This window comes from Nilaparvata lugens, chromosome 8 (assembly GCF_014356525.2).
Source record: "Nilaparvata lugens isolate BPH chromosome 8, ASM1435652v1, whole genome shotgun sequence".
In the NCBI taxonomy this organism is placed as follows: Eukaryota; Metazoa; Arthropoda; class Insecta; order Hemiptera; family Delphacidae; genus Nilaparvata; species Nilaparvata lugens.
The window spans coordinates 43,606,081-43,618,135 of NC_052511.1; the positions used below are offsets into that span (position 1 = coordinate 43,606,081).

General features: G+C 32.6%; 1 protein-coding gene across 9 annotated transcripts in view; it reads left to right on the forward strand.

Annotated features, from left to right (window-relative positions):
* The window catches only part of LOC111055678 (carbonic anhydrase 1), a 43,704-nt gene continuing 31,649 nt past the window's right edge, over nucleotides 1–12,055 (forward strand). The window contains exon 1 of one of the 9 annotated variants that reach the window (XM_039434842.1): nucleotides 1–172. The gene's annotated coding sequence lies outside the window, so the exon portion shown is untranslated. Of the gene's footprint in view, nucleotides 173–2,841; nucleotides 2,978–5,460; nucleotides 5,592–10,298; nucleotides 10,484–12,055 lie in introns of those variants that run through there. The other 8 variants (XM_039434846.1, XM_022342929.2, XM_039434839.1 and 5 more) reach the window with 8 other exon arrangements.

Below are 12,055 nucleotides of genomic sequence, written 5' to 3' on the forward strand. Positions count from 1 at the left end.
GAGGCAGCTTTAAGCCAAACATTTCAAAAACTGCTAGGCTCATAGACTCATATCATCAGCTGACACACTCAGCGATCTGTTAATAATTATTCTTGTAAGTGATTTCTGAAAATCTAGCAAATTCAAAAACTATCGGTCTTTCCCCTGTAGTGGCTTCAGAAGACTGAAAAAGGTACGTGGAAACTAATTTTATTGTAAATAACTACAAACATAATTTTCCAAGATTATTGATGTCTGAAAAGAAAATTTCGAACATAAAAATAAATTTAAAATGGAACATTTCCTTCATTTCCAACACAGAAAGAACAACCTTATGAAGAGTTCTAGTACCAGTACCACTAACAAATAATAATACTGATTACCCGGTATATGGTCTATTATTTTCGCTGAGATAATCAACTGGAAAGTGAAGATACAAATTTGATTTCCCTCTTTTACTTGATACCTAATCATTAGAATTCGATTATATTTGAATAGATTCATACATCAGTGATATTTTATCCAATCTCCAATGTAAATGATACAATATTGACACCAATCACATGCATAATCGAATAAGTGGAATGCATAATATTATCATGTCACTGTAGATTCTCATTAGATTCATTTATTGATTTAAGTCGAAAAAAATCTCAACAAGCCTCTTCTCAAAATGAGGAAATCAAAATGGAAGGAAATAGAGTCAGAGAACTGTAATGCCTGATGTCAAAAATTTAATAACTCTCACATTCTCAATTGAAAAATGGATTCACTTGTTGCTCTCTCAGATTTATGTGAAATATCTGAAGACAGTTTATTGGCCCTAAACCATACTCATATATTTAAAAAAATCTTCTGTACTATTTCTTAGGCCCGGTTGCATAAAAACCGGTTAAATTTTAACCGTGATTAAAACGAAAACCAATCAGAGAAGACCTTTTTGATAAGATGGCTTCTCTGATTTGTTCTCGTGGAATTAATCACGTTTAAAATTTAAACGGCTTTGTGCAACCGGCACTTAAACTTTCTGGCTACTTGGATGTTGAAATGAAATTTGTTTCATCTGCAGAGAGCATGGATTGTGCAAGAGGAACATATTCAGGCAGTTCGTTAATGTATAGGCTTACAATAAAAAACAATGTCCCCTTAATCGACTCTTATGGTACTTCCTTTTTGAGGGTGTGAGGTCTAGAGCAATGAGTATATAATTTTGAATTTGATCCAGTTCAAATGACTATTTAATCCGGTTTGATTTACTATTGATGCAGACAAAAATCGTTATTTGTTTCCCAATAACCAAACTTTTTTTTATGGTTCTAGCCTATATTCTTGTAAAATTACAACACATTATAAAAACGGATGGATGACAAAGAAAAAAATTATTATAATATTTTATAATAAACCTTTTCAAGAAACAAAAAAATACTGTGCGAAGAAATAATGTGAGTCTGAGTGATATTTCAATGAATGCTCTTGCAAATTTCGAATGTTGAATGGGAGATAACTTATTAGCTTTTTAGTAATGATTGGGGAAATTCGACAAAAAAGAAAGACAAGCTTTAATAATTAGCTACAACTATCATTACCAAAAAGATGAGTTGCCAATATTTGAAGAATTTTTGAGGAAGTAGTTATTCGAATAAAATCGCAAATTGACTGCTACCGTGTACAATTTACAGTTGAAAAATCCAAACCAAAAGATTGATAAGAATAAACAATTATTGCGGGACTGCATTTGAACATTGCAATTACACCTATTACACAACATTTTCTAAATTTAAGTGAGGGATAATTATTTTATAAGATGACAAGAGGATGGAAGGAAGTGGAATCAGATACCGACAACACCTCTCTGTCAAAATTGTATCAGTTCAATATAAATAGTACAGCAGAATCGTTTTCATTCACTGTTTAATAAGCTCCAATTTCTTGAGAACTTTGAATCAGTGCTTTTTACCGCTAAATGTCATACGAGTTTTCCAGAACAAGTGAATTGTGTATGAAATACGGTAGTTGTGAGGATTCCTGGTAAGAGTCGTATGTTAGCATTTTTCATGTATGTTTATGATAGATGTATGCTATTTGATGTCGTATATTGTTATAATCATTTCATTTATTCATATACTATAGATACAAGAACTTGCAAATAATGGAAATAATTATTCACAAGGATACGTTATGGTACTTCTTGTAAACATAAAACCTGTTTAATATACCCATTCACGGGAGTGAAATTGGCTTACGGTATATCATTTAGCTGGAAGAGACAGAAGATTGGTTCGCAAATGTCAATTTAAACGCAATTAATTAACATGTTGTTGAAAGATAGGCTCTACTACTGCACTACCAGATTCTTGTTTGATTGATTGATGAGAAGCAAGGAGGACGATAGAATACTCAATTTGTGGGCCGTACTGTTTGCGCGGCTTTCGGCGAATTATTGAGCAAAGCCGAATACCAGGTAGTTGCTACGAATATACTGATAACATTGTTTGAAACGAGACTCATCAATTGTGCGCCCCATGTGATAACAATAGGCTTACCTAAAATTTCAATTCTCTACTTCATTTCACAGCGGGGGGACATTTCAGTCAACGCAATGCGTCAGCCAAAAACAAACTAAACTTCGAAGTTTTAGTTTTGCAAGTGCTCTCTATTCAACTTATAGGAATGAAAAATGGCTACCGGTATTGAATCTGTATTTTAAGTCTATAGCTTTTTGTTCAAACGATTAAAAGATTCTAGTAAATGATATAGATCATACAATGGAATTTTATTGCAGTGAGTGTATTAATAGTATCACAATGTATGATAGTCACAATAGCTTCCTATTCGAAACAGAGCCGAATTCTTTTTGAAAAGAAGTGAAAAGTGTTTTCGCAAGTGCCGATGATTCATGTGCCGTGAAGTCGAAGTCTTTGAGTGCTATAGTTCCAAATTATTTAATATTAGTTGATATGAGAAGTAGGAAACTGATGGATTTATTTTCTGCTGCACGGTAATAGTGTTATTTTATGACAAATCCCACTTGCACTCTAGGAATGAAACTACAGTACGGTACCGTATTCAAACATGCGCCATGCACCACTTACTACAGTATTTATCTATTTTGACTGATGACATCAACTACTTAAAAGTTATAAATTTACAATCATTTAGCTAATGTAAATATATCAATTCACAGATGCATTGGTTATTTGCAAATACTAATTTCACATACACATACCTATTGAGCATCAAATTAATAATATAAGGTACCACCTCACAATATTCAATTAACGCTCTTGAATGTGTTACGAGATCGTAGCCTTCATTAACAACATTTATTCATTTATACAATAAGTACATTATCAGAATGATAGGGAGAGGAAAAATAAGGTAAACTTGTGCTATTCCTCTCCCAAATTTAGATAACACATAGTCCGAAATAGGTTAAGTCTTGTAGTTCTTCAATTCACAAAATGTTCAGTTCTCAAGTATTTTCACAGAGTAATTTTCAAATTTACATTAAAACCAAAGTATTTGTAGAACCAATCAATTAAGTAGTTCCGTATGTGAAAGATTGAGAAACTATAATTCAGATCATAAAGATAGGAAAACAGCGTTTCCGATTCTCAGCCTTGCCACCGCCTTCTGTAGAGGATAGCTGATACCAGTATATCTTATATAATATAAACTGTCCGTTCTTGTTTAAAGTAACCAATTATATTTTATAACTCAAGAAAATATTTTTTTGATAATCCAATGATAGATTTTTATGAGAATCACCCATTAGAAACATTAGGTTTTTCCTAGTGGGGGGATACGTCAAGGATCAAAACTTTCGAAAGAATGATCAGATCTCCTCGTACTACAGCTCATTCTTTTCAGCTCGTCAAGGCGGTTCAAAATCATGTATCATAACAAAAATTTGATGAACAAATTCCTTTTTTAGTGTATTTTAGCCCATATTTAAATACACAGAAAAATGGCCAATTTGCAATTTCTTTATTAAAAACTGTGTATCTCGGTAACCCGGAATAATAAAAAATGTTAATTGGTCTTGATTTGAAGAACAAAATCCCCTTTCATGTGAGGTAAATGAATTTTGTAAAGATATAATCGTGAGGTAATATACGTTTGATTCAAAAAATCAAGAAATTTGCGATATTTTCCTCATTTTCACAGTCTCGAGTTTTTCGTTAAAAACAGTCATGTAAGATAGATTTAAGGCAACGTATCTTAAAGAGCATGTACTTCTCTTTCATTTGAGACCAATTACAAGTTTCTATCATGTATCTTACTCGTTTTACAGACTCTTGAATAATAGTAAAATCGCAGAAAAATTGAGAAAATGAAAATACAGTAATCATTTTTTCAATTGACTGTATCTTTTGAACGGTATTCAAATCAAAAAACGATTTATAGGAGCGAAAAGAGGAGAAAATTCTCTACAACCATAACTACTTTTTGGATTTTTTATCTGAAGTGTTTTACAATATACGCAACTTTGAATATGCAAGAAAATTTTGATACGTTAATCACTTCCACAGTCTCGCATATTCAAAATTGCGTATCTTGTGGAACACTTCAGATAAAAAATCCAAAAATTATTCACGGTTGTAGAGAATTTCCTCCTCTTTTGCTGCTATTTGTTTTTTTTCTGTTAGGAAGGCCTTGAAAAGGTATTATAATGAAAAATTTGTATTTTGGCTGTAGGACATGATTTTCTATTTTTGGGTGTATTCCCCCTCCCACCACTACTAAATTCGAAAATTTCTAAGGAATCAAAATTTGTATTTTGGCTGTAGGACATGATTTTCTATTTTTGGGTGTATTCCCCCTCCCACCACTACTAAATTCGAAAATTTCTAAGGAATCCTGTTCATAATGGATTGTTATTTTACGTGATGTGTGGAGTGTGGAGTTTTATCTATACTAGAAAAATATCTAAGTTGTATAGGGTAGAAGTGGTAGGTTTGCATAATTTTGAAAACCCCTTAAAAAATACCCCTTTTTTGATAATTATTTGTAGCCCCGGAACCGAAAATGGCGCGACCACTCAATTTATTGGAAATTTTATTCTCTTTGATTTTTCGAGAATGATTGATTTCTCTTGTGAAACTCAAGGTTTACGATATTAAATGGGAAAATTGAAAAAGGCCGAAATTTTGAGGGTTTTTGGGGGTTTTGGGGGTGGAGCCGCCCTCTGGCGTGTCAGAAAATTTCAGATTCGAATTCAGCGCCCCAAAATACATATAGAACCGTCGAGAAAAATTCTTTAGGGGATGTTTACTGAAAAACGACCATTTGACTGGACTAATATTATTTTCGTATTAATACATTATGTGTATCATGTATCATTGTATTAGCCTACTATGTTATGGAAGCAATTTATAATTTGCAGAAATTCTGTTTGTTTCTATGTTATCAAAAATAAATCAGATAAGGGAATTACTGTGAACTCCTTATCATTCAATTGATTAAGCTCTTATCACTTATCATAATAGAAGTTCGGAAAGGATTGCATCCGAATACTAAATTCAATAGTTGAAAATAAATTCAGTAGAAGTTTGAGTGTAGTGAGACGCCTCAAATGGATGATGCAGAATTACCGTTCAATGATTCGATCAGTAAGTGTGGTTCATGCTTATTTTAATTCACTAATTTCATGTTCAATACCTCATCCTCAAAATTCTCCCACAAATCTTTCTCCTTCCCATATTTCATAATTTCGAAATAAATCTAATATTAAAGTGGAATCATATTTTATGGTTCGAAAGAATTCTGTTATCTGGTATTTAAGAATGATTCGAATTGGCTGTTCATTACCGGAGAGGATAAAACAAGAAAATGCTGCAAATGATTTTTGAATATTTCTAATTGAAACGAGACATCACGTTCAGGTCTAGTCAGCATCAAACTCCATAGCCTATGGTGTCCTTGAACGCAATGACGATAGGCTAGTAATAGTTAATAACATAAAAATAGGCTAATTTCTTGTTGTCTTAATTATTATTCTTTGCTTTCAACAATAGTATTCAGAGACACCACAATTCGTTTACAATAAACCAAACATAAATAGAATAGAATGTTGGGTAGACTACTGGTAATCGTTCAGAGAAAACCTGAAAACCTTTTTTAAACGCGGTATTGTTGTATATTTATTTACAGATGGAATTATATAGAGAATGCATTTATTCAAATGCTAATTAATATATAATTATTATTTAACGAAAATCCTAAATAAATGCTGCAAATCAACCCCGAAGACTTCTGCTACTGCAGACATTGACAATATTAGCAGAAGTCTTCGGGGTTGATTTGCAGCATTTATTTAAGATTTTCGTTAAATAATAATTATATATTTATTTATTTGTTAGAGCAAACTATACAATAGTCGGAAAAGGAATAATGACCGATAATAGAAAGAAAAAATTCAAAAAGGGTACTGAGATTTTTCTTTTTCTTTCTATTATTATTACAAGTAGCCCTATACAAAAAGAGATAAATAATAACCTAATTAAGGGATTGTGTACCGTAGTTGAAAAATACAGTTTTGTATACAGGGATACGAAACATTGAAAAAATCACAATACGGTAAGCCTACTGTAGGCTAGAGAGTATGGAATGTGTAACATTATTTACATCATGTAACAATTACATTCTATACTCTCTGACTGTAGCGTTTTATGCTATTCAGGGAGCAAACCCTATAGTTTGTATAGTTGTTGTAACTGAGAATCCAATTATTAGCTTTATAAAACGTATTTATGAGATTTATTGAGAAAAGAATAATAATTCTTATGTGTGAAGGGTTGCTGTAGTATTCAAATTCTTGTTCAAGGCTACTCTTGTATCCAATGATAGTACAATACTGTATATTATTCTTGACTTATATTTACATGAAAAATGAAAAATCAAAGTAGGCTACCCTTTTTTTATTTCATTCATTTTTTATTTTTCACAAATATTTCATTGTTCAAGTGATCCTGTAAAAAATATACATAAATTAATAAGAATACTTTGATTTCAATTTTTATGGGTTGCTGTATAATTGGAATATGTATCATGTATACAATGTATCAGGTGGGAATCGAATGGAACTCCAATGGAAATTGTAAGATAGTGAGAGAGAATTGAAAAAATAAATCTCGAGCAAAACAATGAATGAGCAGCATTTAGATACACTGCTGAAATATCGTTTTGGTAGTCTATTTTAATAGTATACAGTATTTTTATATGAGAGGATCCCTTGCTTACTCTAGAGTTCTAGAGAGAGTACTCTCAAGACTTCGCACAGTTTATCTCCCCCCTATTTCCTAGCTCAGCCACTGCTGAATATACTCTCAATTATCAAATGAAAAAAAAACAATATTACAGTATGACATGGGGGTTATAACAAACTTACTTTAACATTAAACGCATTGGGATAATAACTGTAATTTTCTCAATTCGTAACGTTTACTTTTATCAACACGAGAAATTATTACAGTTTTACGCCGGTTTTGATTACAGGTCAGGGAAAAAACAATAATCAATGTACATTTGTTTCTTTAATAGACATTAACTGATAGAAAGTGTAGAGCTTTTTGTTATTGGCTTTTCCTTATTCCGTTAAGTTCAATTTTACTGTCGCTCTATGTATGTGATTTACAACATTTCCATTACTCTGTCCTATTTTTCTCGTCAAGATTTCCCGAACCTGTATTTAGAGCTTATTTTTTCTTGATAATTTGTTGTACAGTAATTCTTATCTGCAATGCAGTTGTAAATAAATTCTTCCTAATTGTTTGAGAGAGAGAAATTTTGTATTTGATTGGTGTAAGCTGGAGGTGGAAATTGGAGAATTTTCCAGGAAAATTTCCCATTCAAATAATTGTGGCTCGAAATAACTGTTACCGGAATGCTATTACTTTGATGTATTCAAATTCAAATTTTCAAGGCAGAAATTCACGGATGTGGTGCAATAATAATAATAAAATCAGCCAGGAATTTTCAATGTAGCCTATTCGTATTTGAGAAGCATATTATTTTCTATATTTATTGTGATATTGGATGCAGCATTATATTATAAATGGTAACTTATAAGATCGCGAGATAAATAGAGATATAGTGAATCTAATCAGCAACTTAGCCAAAGCACGGTAATAATGTTAATGAGTAAAAATGTGTTTGGCATTTCTATCCTAGATCAATCCCAGGATAACAATTTCCCATCCTCTTCAATGGAATCTTACTTTTCCAATTTCAATCTTGGAAAAAGATAAGCACGTGTTATTAAAATTTTACTTGTTTACAAATTCCAAATTGGGGAGAGAGATTGGCAGGCCATTTCCTAAGATGCTATCTCACCCTAAGGGCCAAGCCACACGAGGAATTTTTCCAGTCAGTACGACAGGACAGGAAGCTCTCTGATTGGCTGATGGGCTGGCGTATCGAGTGAGCTTCCTGTCCAGCCAATCGGAAAGCTTCCTGTCCTGTCGTGCCGACTGAAAAAGGAGTCGGAATTTTCACTCTGTATTAAATTTATCTACTTCTCACGGAACCGAGCTGTGCATTTTTTAATCGGGTAATGGGAGTAAAACAAGAATTTCCATCTCATGAAAGTGTCGCCCACTAGAATCCGGGGTAGGATTTTTTCAAAAATTTATTCCACAAATTGAAACAGAAATTCCTGTGTCCTTTCCTCACCAGTTACATAAATAAAAGTCACATAAATCATGCGATGTTGAGTTGCCTTGACCACAGACGATATCTAGGATTGGAAGTAGGACACGTTGCTATTCATGCTGTCAACTCAGAACAAGAGCATGGACAACGATCAGAATATTATTCGACATTCAATGCATAAATGCATAGCCTTCTATCGTTCATGTTTACGTAATATGCCAACGTTTCAATGTTAATCGAGTTGAGGATGAGTTTAAAAAAAGCTAGGATCTACCATTTAAATGATGGTATAGATAAGATATTGGAGAGAGAAATTGTACTAAAAAAGCACTAATAACCAAATCATTTGAATTGTCTGAGTTGGGTAAGTTTCCTGATCATTTCACTATAAAGGTTGATAAAAGCAGCCTACCCTATTAACTATCAATAGAAGAGGTATAATAATAATTTTAAATGTACCGTACATTATGTGTGATTTATATAGAACTATTCAATTCGAAAAAACGCAAGTTTGTTGTCAGGAATGTGCAAAATTTCCTTACCAATTTGTGATATTAACTTATTAAAATCAGGACATTAAAATATTCAACTGATTCTTCTATTTATCAAGTACAGTCCCTACATTTCATACAGATACAGCAGTGTAACTTCAATATAACCACACAACGTTTCTCAATATACACCAAGCAAAAAATTGTTCCCAAGTTGTATCAAGGTACCCTATTTGGTATTTTCAATAACGACAAAAACACGTTTACTTTTACATCGAATCTTATGTATGGCCTCCGAATTCAATGAATTTGTATCATGAAAAGGGGTCCGTTTTATCGAGGTTATATCATGGAATACACTAGTTTGCTTTGTTTCAAAAATATACTTGTTCTTTAAAGTCCGCTCCATAGTAATTATAACTGTATCGAAATCATTTTTTGTTAATTTTGACATAGTTCACTTGAAGCATAGAAAATAGTCGCCAAAAGTGAACTCGACAATCGAAACTGTTAAATACTGTTAAATATCAATAGTAATATACTATTGTATAAATATCAATGAGTAATTACTAGCTCTTTCTCCCATGGACCCATGAGTTTAAAAAATCAAGTATCAGACCCTTCATTTTTTTGCTTATTTTGTAAAAATATTTATTTTGAATATTACTCGACAATTATCACACGAACAAGGAACAAGATAGAATATTTAAAAAGGATTGCTGCCCACCCCAAAGGCTTGTTCGTGGATTTTAAAGGGATAATGATAAGAGATGAAAAGACATATCGTTTCGGGTGGGGTTCGAGTTATTAAGTGATTGGAAATAAAACAGATAAATATAAGTTACCCATCCAAAAGAAGTCCCAAGTGCTCGCGGCTCAACTTCGGTTAGCCACCAATCTCACCCTGAAAGTAATGCAAGTCAACTATAAGATTATAAGATTTTCCAACTTTCAAAATTTATGAACTTTGTTCTGATTTGTAAGAGTGGAGCACGTGGCTAATGGTTGATGCGCGTTCGGGAATATTCGGTGAACCTGAAAAATGATTTAATTGAATGATTCAAAGCAGAAACAATCGATCGGTCACGTTCCGCACAATTTATCACTACTTCCGAAGAAGACTCTTCGATTAGAGTGTTTTTCTATTGTTCACCAAATCGCCATAATCTTTGCTACTAAGGTGCTTGCCAGAGTCGGCCATTCAAAGTTTTGCACCTGTTCTGTCACCTACCTCAAATAAATCTTACTGTCAAGTTCAAAGTTTTGATAGACTTTTTTGTTTTAATCTTCTTAGACTGATTGAGTTTCTTCGGATGATTAACTCACGTTGTACTAAGATCAAGAAATGATTCTAAGAGAGGGTGAGTTAATTGTTAATTTTTATACAATATTTTCTGTAGATCAACAATATGAGAAAACTTTGATTCTCTACTGCACGAATCAGTACTGTGCGAGCCAGTCTAGTTAATTTTCTTGTTCTCAAGTCTCCCCACCATACTATACCTCTATACCACTCTATACCTTAGAATAAACAATCTATATAGAAGTATAGAAGTTTTCTCTGACTTCACTTTACTATATTTATGTAAATGGCAGAACTTTTAGAATGATTTATGCATTTTTAATTCAGAATATTAACAACCACGATAAGTAAACGCTTACAATGTAGTGCACTGAAGTTAGCACTATCTCAAGTGCAATGGAAATTGCAATAAAAATGTGATGCGAAGTGCATTGGAGTGCATAATAACTATTGAAGTGGATTATGATATTGCATGTCCATAATCATGACCCATTTTCACGTTCAATAATCAAGAAACTAGTCACCACGTAGAATTCGTTTATATTCAAACATATTCGAAAAACTGTCAAAGGAAATTCATGTCACATTTACTGACATTCTACTTCCTTCAATTAGCTGACAATAATTTTCATTTATCCTTCCAAAAGCATGGACTGAGAACTAAACTTGTTATAAATACGGGGTGGAAACGATTTGTGGTCGTTCTGTGGGACTATATCGACTGTGAATCTGAGCTGGGATTAGTTAATGAGGTAAGGGTGATCAGAGTTTGATTGATACATTGGGAGTAGCTAATTCAAATAAGATGTGATTGTTTCTAAGGCCATGGAAGGAAGACTGCTTGGATCAGGATATTGAAATGTCATTTAACTTTCACTTCAAAATTTTATATTTGAAAGAACTATTCGGTCAATTTGTATGAAGATGTTAGTGAGTAATGTCAGGTACATATTGTAGTCTTCATAATTCTATATTGGGTAGCGTCATGTAAAAGAGTGAATCTAATATTTGCATAGCGTAATTTCGAGCGAGGTATCCACATAGTCAGCATATTTAATCAATATCGATCAATACTAATTGATAGAGCTATCTCAACCATAGAGGTTTTTTATTAAATTTCAATTAATGCTATATCAACAATATGTGATAAATATTACAAAATTTCTTATCAAAGAGAATGCCTCAAATTCAATCATATTGATAACTAATAATTACTAATCGCATTCAGCATGACATTGGTCCCTTTAACATTAAAGCAATTGCAAAAGCAGATGAGTAGCAATTGCTACTCATCAGATACACCGATTTATCCCAGTCCTGAATGTTAATTTGCACATCTATTTCCCCATTACTCATGTTCACTAATTTATTCATCACACATTTTACAATATTATTGATCCTTCGGAAAGATACAACGTGAAAGATTCAACATGCTTATTCCCAAAACTGGGCACATACTTTAACTCTATACCAGATTATTCAGTATAGATTTCTAAAAAAACATCATCTAAGAACAATACTATTCAACTTAATCATCAATCTGAATAAAACTTCAATATACTTTCTCTCCTCGCCGATGAACGCAGACCATATTTTCTCCGCAGATAGTAATATTTCATGAGCTGTCAAT